Here is an 8,456-nt window from a genome sequence, read left to right as displayed (position 1 = left end):
GGGGCTGGGAGAGGGTCCGGCCCACGCTGCGCCTGGGCTGGGACTGGTCCCGCTGGCGCAGGGTAGCAGGAAACTCTCCGCACACTCACCAGACCTGGGCTAGGACTGGGTCTGGGGGCTCCCGGAACAGGGCAGAAAATCGTACTCGGCGGGCGGGGTGGGGGAGGCACTGCCAGTTCTTTCCCTTTTTCTAGCACCTATTATACCCTTCAGATTCCATTTCTCTCCTTCAGGTTCTAACACTAAGGAGACAATATGATGTTTGCATGTGCGGGTCTTATTTATTTCACTTAAGGGTATGTTTTCTAGTTGCATCCATTTACTGACAAAATATTGAAGTTTATCCTGTTTTTTTTTTTTTTTTTTTTTGTGGAACTGGGAATTGAACTCAGGTCCTTGTGCTTGCCAGGGAAGTGCTTATTCACTGAGCCATCTCCCTGGCCCTGTTTATCCTGTTTTATAGCTGAATAATACTCCATTGTGTAAAAATACCACATTTTCTTGATCCATTCTTCAATTAATGGGCAGATGGGTTGTTTCCAAGATTTAACTATAACAATTGAGCTGCTATTAACATATATTGCTGTGGTATGATGCTTTTGGTTCTTCTGGAAAAACATGGAGGAGGGGAAGAGTTGGCTTGAATGGGATCTCCAATTCTAGATTTTGAAGGAATCTCCATACTGATTTCCATAGTGGTTATACCAGTCTGCACCCTTACCAACAGTGGAGAAGCATTCCATTTTCTCCATAGCCCCTTCAGCATTTGTTATTGGCTGACTTCTTGATGTTAGCTATTCTTTCTGGGGTGAGATGGAATCTCAGTGTTGTTTTAATTTTTATTTCTTGAGTGACAAATGATTTTGAATATTTTTTCATATATTTACTTGCCATTTGTATTTCATCATCTGAGAAGTATATAATCATTTAAGATGCCTATTTCTGGATTGGTCTTTGAATGGAGGGGCTGATATTTTTTAATTCTTTATATGTTCTAGATAGAAGTCCTTTGTCTGAAGGACAGTCAGCTATAATTTTTTCCCAATTCATGGGTTTTCTTTTTACTGTGTTGGTGATTTCTTTTGATGTGCAGAAACATTTCAAAATGATGAAATCCCAACTATTGACTCTTTGTAGTATTTCCATGCAGTTTGTTTTCTGTTTATAAACTTTCTATCAGGGCTGGTGAGATAGCTCAGTGGATTAAGCACCTGCTTAGGCAAAGCACAGGGACCAGGGTTTAACCCCTGCCACCATAGGCCACACTGGTCCCACCCCCTGGGCACTCTGAGTGGACCACCAAGACTGGGCATGGTGGTGCACTCCTATAATCCCAGCACTGGGATTAAGGTGAGAAAGCTGAAAACAGGAGATTCACTATAAATCTGAGCTGTGTAGTGAGTCAAATACATTAGAAAACCTCTCTTCCTACCCATACATCTTTTTTTTTTTTTTTTGGTTTTTCTTTTTTTAATTTTTAAAGACCCTTTTTGGGTATATTTTAGGGAGGGGTCTACAGGATGTTCAGGGTCTCACTACTAGATTGGACTTGTAGTGATCCGCCTATTTACAGCCTCCCAAGAGCTAGGATTACAGGCATGCACTACCAAATTGAGTCTCAATTGCCCTTTCAGTGTGCCCTGGGGGCGGGGCTGGCCTGGCAGGCCTGGGGATGGAACCCCTGGCCCCTGAGCCTGCTTTCAGGCTCTTTAATCTGCTGAGATATTTGCCCCCCCCTTTTCCCCTAAGAGTCTCTTGCTGTCTACAGGCAAACACCTGCAGACAAAGTTTGATTCTTTATGGAAACAGTTAGTTCCCATTCCCCTTTCTTGTCCTCATCCACAGCTAAATAAATTGCTGCTCCCTCTGAAAGGTGGCCATAGTCCTGTGGTCCAGGGGACACCAGAACAGGCTGGATGCCTTTGGTCCTGAGTCAGTCAGTTAGTCATCCTCACCCTCTGACTCTGATTCTTCTGCAGACTTGGGTACGCTGTCTGGCAAGTCATCTTCTCCCATCTGCTGGAAACTTCCTGACTGGGCATCCCACATGTACTTGATGATGAGCTTGAACTCGACTATCTTATGGCCAAAAGGCTTCAGGATGCAGACCTGCTCTGGGGGCAGAACATCATCCTCCTTGCACACCTCATAGTCAGACAGTAGGGTCACCACACCTCTCTTGAGGGCAGTAGGCAGTCCCAGATGCCTCAGGTGAGCTGAGGCTCCATGTAGTGGGAGAACTGCTCCAGAGGCCCTTCATCCAGGGTCACGAAGAAAGTTGCTTTGTTCCAGCTCAGGCAAAGCCCATTTCTGTGTATTTTGTGAACTAGTCATTGACCTCTTCCTTCATGCAGTTGGTGAAAAGGAGGCCAACTTCACCTCTCCCTTCTTACTGACCCGGTGCAGGTTATCTTTATACTTGTTGGATGGGCTTCAACCCAAGGCCACCATCATCACCTTGTTTTTGCCAAGGAACATCCAGATGTGCTTCCAGGCATTCCAAATGTCCTTCAGCATGCTGTTTCTCATGTTGACCATAGAGAAAATGAAGAGGTACTGGCACATGTCCACACATTTCCAAAGTTCTATCAAGTTCTGTTTCAGTTCTAAGCCTTTCTTAACTGCCAAGAAGTTGGATTTAGGCACTGCACTGAAACCATGTGTGATGGAAGGAGGTGACCTCTATATTTTTATCTACCTACTTTCTCCTCCAGAAGATTTAGTGTTTCTATTTTAGTATTCAGATTTTTAATTTGACTTTAGTTTAATACAAGGTGATAGACATGGGTCTAATTTTAGCCTTCAGTATGTGGAAAGCCAATTTTTCCTGGACCATTCATTAAAAAAAGCCTATGGAGGCCTATCTGGAAGGAGCCATGGGACCAGAAGCCAGTGGGGCCTAGAAGTCCACTTGGACTAGACTCAGCGGGAAGGAGTTGAATACAACAAACAGAGCCAAGCCAGGTTCTGCCAGTCTAATTCAAGTTCAGTAGATCTAGATCTGGTGAGCTGAGGCATACTTCTTGGCCCAGGAGCATCCTTGCAGTACAGAGGTAGCAGCAGGTAACTAGGGTGAGCTAGTCTGCCTGAAAGACTCCAGGTTCAAGAAGAGGAGGTGCTCAGACAGAACTCAGGGGAACTAATATAAATACAATTCCTCATTTTAAGATCTGCTTTGTTATACAACTATAATGTTTGCTCATATGGTCTAAGGTACAATCCCATTAGTTACAAAAGTTTGTCAATTTCTAAATTTTACTACCTGTTATTAGTATCTCTGGTTGCACTAATGTAAATAGGAAATCAAATCTGCTTTAACCACATTTTTTCCCTTGGGTATTAATATTAGGAGGTGCTTTGGTAGTAACCTCACCAAAGCCCTACACTGAAGGACAATGCTAAATGGAAACCAGTATCTCACTCTCAATCAACAGAGAAGAAAAATTCATAGGACACATACAAAACACAGGAGAGATACCTAAAAAAGAGGCTCTGTACAGAAAGGCTCTGATTACATTGATACAGCTGCCTACTATCAAACTTTCACAAAAAGGTATCACAGAAATAAAAATAAAGAGTTCTCTCTGAAGTAGAAAATGACAAAAAAAAAGGAGCAAAATGCAATCTCAGGTCCCAAGCCCACCCAGAACATACCCAGGAAACATTAGCATAGAAGAAACTGAAAGCCATACACCTGAAACCTCTGAAATAATAGCAACTAAAGTAAAGAGAACATTGAGAAAAGTATAGAGGAAACAAGATCAGAAATAATGTCTCAGGTTAAAAAATTATAGTTATAATGAAAAAATTACTAAGTGTTTCTAAAGAAGACATTGACAAAAATAGAGAAGAGAAAAATGATGGAAACATTGAGAAATATAGGAAAGAAATAGAATGCATGAAGCAGATTCAAAGAGATTTTTAAGAAATTAAAAACTCCACTGAAAGTTGGAAAAACAGAATGAAAGTGAAGAAAGGGTCTCAGACCTTGAAGACACTATTACAGCTAGTGAAAAAGTAAGGAATGATTTCTTAAAAATAACTCAGATCCAGGAAATAATAATTCAACAGCTGTAAGATGATGCAAAGAACAACATAAGATTAATAGGCATCAATGAAAAAGAAGGAAACAACACAAATGACATAAAATGAATATGGGCAAAAATAATAGCAGAAAACTTCCCAAATATGGGGAAACAATCTGACACTCAGTAACTGAGGCATATAGAACTCCAAATAATATCAACCCAATTAAAACTATACCCAGACATATAATAATCAAGATCTCAGAAATTCAGCACACGAACAATATACTAAAAGCTGCTAGAAAAAAGAAACTGATCACATTCAACGAAAAACCCACCAGAGTGACAGCAGATTTTTCCTCACAACCATCAAGTTAAGAAGTACATGGAGAGAAGTACTTCAAGTCCTATAAGAAAAAAAATTCCAAGCTAGACTATTACACCCTTCAAAACTCTTTCAAGTTTAATGGAAAAGTGAAATACTTCCATGACAAAGAACAACTAAAGAAATTCATGATGACCAAACCAAACTTACACAGACTACTAAAAGTATTCTAGAAAGGGATCAAAATACCCAAGAACAACAGCAGAAAGAACCCAACAAACACAGAAGACTATTAAATATAGGAGAAAAGTAGGGAACCAACAGCAGGAGAGTAACATGACAAATATAAGTCAATACATATCAATAATAACCACCAATGTAAATGGACTCAGTTCACCAATTAAAAGAAAAAGGATGACAGAGTGGATCAAGAAACAAAATCCAACAATATACTGTATACAAGAAGCATATTTATTCCATAAAGAAATTCATGGGCTGAAAGTTAAAGGATGGAAAACAATACTACATGCTTAAGGACCTTGAAAAAAGCAGGGGTAGCCATTCTCTTCACAGGCAATCTGAATTTCAAACTAAGAATCATCAAACAAGATAAAGAAGGTCACTGTATATTGCTTAGGGGCAAAACTCAAGAGGAAGAGATAGCATTCATAAATATACATGTACCAAATATCGGAGCACCCAACTATAATTTCAAAGGACATAAAAAATCTAATAATGAATATCAGAATATTAACAGGGGACCTTAACACTCCCATATCTCAAAAAGATAGGTAACGTTCCACTCAACAACATCTGAATACACATTCTTTTCAGCTGCACATGGGGTGTTTTCTTTTTCTTTCTTTCTTTCTTTCTTTCTTTCTTTCTTTCTTTCTTTCTTTCTTTCTTTCTTTCTTTCTTTCTTTCTTTCTTTCTTTTTTGGTGGAACCAGGAATTGAACTCAGACCCTTGCACTTGCCAGGGAAGCGCTTATTCCACTGAACCATCTCCCCAGCCCCTTGGGGTGTTTTCTAAAACAGATGACATACTAGTCCATAGGTCATACTTAAGTATATGCAAAAAACCAGAAATTATCCCGTGCATATTATTGGACAGTGCATTGAAACTGGAAAGTAATGACAAAACAAACCACAAAAATCCCACTAACATACGGAAGCTAAATAGCACCCTGCTCAGCAACCAATGGGTTATAGTTAAAATTAAACAAGAAACTGAACAATATCTACAATCCAATGAGAATTCAAACACAACTTACTGGAATTTGTGGGATGTAATGAAAGCAGTTTTTAGAGGGAAATTTACAGTGGTGAACTCACATTAGGAAAACAGAAAATGAACAAATAAGCTCAAAGCCCAAACAAGAGGAAATTACAAAGTTTAGAGCAGAAATTAATGCAATTGAGACAAAGAAAACAATACAAAGGATGGAAAACAATACTACATGCTCAAGGACCTCGATAAAAGCAGGGTCCATTCAATATTAATGAATCCAAAAGCTGATTCTTTGAAAGATTAAATAAAATTTATGAACCTCCTCAAAAAGAGGAAAGAAAAAACTCAAATTTAAGGAATAAGGAATGAAAAGAAAGGAATTACCATAGATGCTGTGGAAATTCAGAAGATCATCAATAGCTTTTTTGAAAATCTTTACTCTCACAGAATCAACAAATAGAAGAAATGGGCAGATTCCTACATAGATACAAATTGCCAAAACTGAATGAAGAAAATATAAAAACTGAATAAGCCAGTGAAATTGAAAATGTAAGCAAAAAACTTACCAACAAAGAAAAGCCCAGGTACTGATGGATTTACAGCTGAATTCTATAAGAAATTTAGAGAAGATTTAATCCCAATACTCCTCAAATTCTTCAATGAAATTGAAAAAGAAACAATTCTTCCAAAATCATTACTGCTTAGGTTACTATCATTTCAGAAATTCTGGCAGTGTGTGTTCCATTGTCTTATGGACTTGTGCTGGGTGGGTTGGAGATCTTCTGAGTTTGCATCTGTGTCTGCAACTTGTCATTTTCTATTTAAAAATGTTTATTTTTTTCTGTGTTTAATCTTATAAGTTTTAGTAATAGGTAGCTATATCACTAGCATCAAATCCTGTCTAGGAAAAGTGTTCCTCAGGGATGTTTCTGTACATAGCGTGGCTTTTGTATGTAGGAGGTTCTTGGTTTGTCTGTTCCAAGATAACTACCTTCCCAGTTAATTTACAGTGAGACATTAGTATCTGTTTGGCTCCTCCCCCAGTCTTTGGTGCTTCATTGTGGCATGGTTATTACCCCAGAGCTTCCCAGTATTGTTACAGAAGGGAGAACACCTGATTAAAACAGATGCAACATCCCAGATAAAATAGTATAATTAGCAATAACAATAGCATGAAGCACAGTTTAGAAACTGACAGACTGAGACAGATAGCTATTAATTTTGGCCTCAAATCATAGGAGCAAAATCTACAATTACATAATAGAGCCAACAGTAAATTGGGAGGGTGCAGGCAAAGTGTTTTCCCTTGGTAGAGTGGTTTTACCCTGTGGTGGGGAGACTTAAGAAGAATAGTGGATACAACAAAGATAACTGAAAAGAAAGTAGAAACAAGGTTGGAGGAACATGATCACACAGACTTTAGGAAACTAGAGAAGAGGACAGAAGAAAAAGAATGAGAGGTAAGCAAGAGATTAGCTGAACTTGGTCTCTGGGATTAATTTTCTGTGGCTTGGGTTCTCCCCAGCCATTCAGAAAAGAGAGAAAAAAATGAAAGGAGGTACTAAAAAGAAAAGGAGAGAAAAAATTAAAGGAAAGAAAAACACAATAAACAAAAAACCTAAAATGACTACAAAAACAAAAAGAGAATGGGGTGGCTGAAACACAGGAGAAATGATCTTCACAATTTAGATATGCCAGAGAGAAGCTGCCAAGCACTTCCTGTAAGTGAATGGTTGAGAGAGGAGAGAGAAAACACAGTTTACCTAACTTCACTGTAGTATATTGCACAATTATTCTATTTTGTTGTTGCTTATTGTTAATTGCTATGTCTAATTCATAAATTAATTAATTCACCACAGACATGTGCGTATAGGGAAAGACACTATATAGGATTTACTAGTATCTGTAGTCATGGGGGCATCTTGGAATGTATTCCCTGCAAGTAATGGGGGACAATGGTCTAGCAGTAAGGCAATGCACTGCAGTGCAGCAGACCTGGGGGGACATTTTCCTGGAGGCTTGGGATGCTGTGAGTCTTACTTGTTGTGAGTCTGTGCTTCCAAGCTGGGGGTCCTGATAACAGCATGCAATCTTCAGTATGCTGCTCTTTATTTTCTTTTACTTCACACATTTTTATTAGCTAATGCTGATTTCACTAGTCAAGGCAATGACATCTTCTCAGAAGCTGGACAAACACACAGGGCAGTAGCAGAATAGCCCTGCTTTGCCATATGTGAATGCATATTTTTTTTTCTCTAAGAACTTCACAAATGATCTCTACACTCTAAGGGAATGTTTGTGAATACACTGGGGCTTTCTTAGTTTTTGGAAAATCCAGAGTCAGTGGCACCACAGCCTTACCTGGGTTGGGGAGGAGAAAGCAGGGTCAAGCTTCTGACATATCTGTTTTTTCACCTCCCTGGCTTAGAGAGCTGTTTCCTTAATATGCTAGCTTGGGAGGATGCAGTTAGGCAGTTACTTTTTGAAAGGGGCTCTGAGCAAATATGTAAGGATTCTTGGGCCTTTGATGTGCTGAACCATGTGTGAAGGGTCTACAATAGCTAGGAGTGAATTTATTGGATCCCTTCAATTTTTTTTAATTTTTATTTTTTTATTGAGAAATAAATATGAATGAGACAGTTTTACAGCTGATTAATAGGACAGTTTTGATAGTCAATACACTGCACATTGTTATCTTCTTAGTGGTTATCCATAGTACAAGAAGCACACAGGATATTCTGTCCAAACACTGTTAGTACACCTCTTTCTTCTCATTGAGTTAAGCAAAAGTAGCTGTAAATTTATCCTATTTTGTATATATAAATACAAAATGATCTTTCCTTTGTATTTTTTTAATTTTAATTTTAATTTCT

The 8,456-nt window shown here is 38.7% G+C and overlaps 1 long non-coding RNA gene and 1 pseudogene across 1 annotated transcript in view; both read right to left on the bottom strand.

The window, feature by feature from the left end:
- The window catches only part of LOC111816195, a 373,724-nt gene that overhangs the window by 193,165 nt on the left and 172,103 nt on the right, over positions 1 to 8,456 (bottom strand). The window contains exon 2 of the long non-coding RNA XR_002820648.1: positions 7,934 to 7,939. This is a non-coding gene — a long non-coding RNA (uncharacterized LOC111816195). The remainder of the gene's footprint in view (positions 1 to 7,933; positions 7,940 to 8,456) is intronic.
- Positions 1,942 to 2,613, bottom strand: LOC101590286 (annotated as a pseudogene).

This window comes from Octodon degus, unplaced genomic scaffold (assembly GCF_000260255.1).
Source record: "Octodon degus isolate 3935 unplaced genomic scaffold, OctDeg1.0 scaffold00028, whole genome shotgun sequence".
NCBI classification, from domain to species: Eukaryota; Metazoa; Chordata; class Mammalia; order Rodentia; family Octodontidae; genus Octodon; species Octodon degus.
Note: the sequence above shows the minus strand (reverse complement) of the source record. Positions and strands in the feature narration are given on the sequence as shown.